This window comes from Notolabrus celidotus, chromosome 18 (assembly GCF_009762535.1).
Source record: "Notolabrus celidotus isolate fNotCel1 chromosome 18, fNotCel1.pri, whole genome shotgun sequence".
Classification (NCBI taxonomy): domain Eukaryota; kingdom Metazoa; phylum Chordata; class Actinopteri; order Labriformes; family Labridae; genus Notolabrus; species Notolabrus celidotus.
In genome coordinates, this window is record NC_048289.1 from 5,905,035 (window position 1) to 5,906,703 (window position 1,669).

Below are 1,669 nucleotides of genomic sequence, written 5' to 3' on the forward strand. Positions count from 1 at the left end.
CCAGAGGTTGCCGCTTGTTGTAGACCAGCAAAGAGTTGGTGCTGCTCTGGAACCTGTTTTCCTGGCCAGGAGCCGGTTTTGTGGAAACACAAAAACTGAGCACCGACTCCGAACCGGCTCTGAAACTGCCTCGGTGAAAAAGGGGTCTCTGATGTCATCAGTAATTCCTGAAAAGATGTTTTAAGCTCAGCGATGGTGCAAGCTCCAATAAAAATGCCACCCAAACTTTAGAGCAGCCTAGAGACAAACAACAAGGAGGAGGAGCTAAGGCGTCTTTAATCCTCACGTCAAACAGCTACAACACACCTACCTGTCAACTCAGCAGCGCCCCTAACTATGTTACAGTTTCATATCTTAACTTAACTTTTTTTATGTGCTATAATACAATCACTCCCTGGACACTGGAAATGACAACCATTTTTTCAACCATGTCTATTTCTGCTGTAAAGTTGACTCATGCATCCGGCCTCCAGTGGACACTTGAGGAACTGCAGTTTTTGGCGCTCTGAGCAAGATTTGAAATGGGTAAAACTCAAATGACTCACAGAAGCTACCAAGGCCTCAAGTATTCACTGATCTAACAGAGTACTGAGTCTACACACACACACATACAAAGTCACTTTTCTTCATCCAGAAACAAACTGATGCTGCACACTGAGAGTCAGGAAAGGAGTTTACTACAAGCATTTAGCATCTTAAGGCTAAAAACAAACACACGGGGGGGAAAGAGAGCGCTACCCTACTGTGTGGCCAGTGGCCTTGCTCACTGTTGGCTGTGAAGTATAGCTCTATTTACCACTGGTCATCTATCTCAGTCACATCCACTTACACACACACATGCAAGGGCACACACACACACACACACACACACACACACAGACACACGCACACACAGGCAGTCAGCTCAGCCAGCAGGTATTTAAAATGGAGGGATGTGATTGGAGTGAGGATGCCAGATAGTGTTTACAGCACCATCCACTGCCCTCTTCTTCCTCTCCTCCTCCTCCATTTCTATTTACTCCCCTCGTAGACTTTTATTTCCACATCTCTTATCCTCTTCCTCCCTCTCCGTGTCTGTTTTTTCCTCTTTTCTAGCGGCCTGAATAAAATAAATGGCCTGAGATGTTTAGAGGAGGGATAGAGGGGCAGGAAAATGAGAACAGGCTTTGACAGATGGAAGATGGGAAACTCCTGTTGAATCCATTTCTCTTCTTTTAGTTCGTGCTGTTTTTCCTGGAGTAAAAAGTCACACGACTGAAAACGTTGAGCTGTGCCTTTGTGCGATGAGTTGAATTTGATACTATGGGGTGTATTTGTACCTTCTCCTTGTCTTGTGAGTGTAATGCGTGTATTAGTTGTACTTTCTACCCAGTGTTTTAGGCAGGTATAGGATATGGGACACTGTTCTTGCTGTTGACTCTGGGTCACTTTCATTGTCTGACCCCTAAGCTGAGACCATCATGCTAGTAGATGTTGGACTGAGACAATTTCTGGAGAGCGCATAGGTCAGGGAAGAACAAGCAGAGGTTTTGCAGAGCAAAAAAGGGACACAGAGCTGTAGGGAGGAGGACCGGAGAGGAAAAAAGACCAGAAGAAATCAAAAGACCAGATTTTTAAATATCTGTATGTCTGTGGACAACGAAGCAGGGTTCAAATCAAATGGTACATC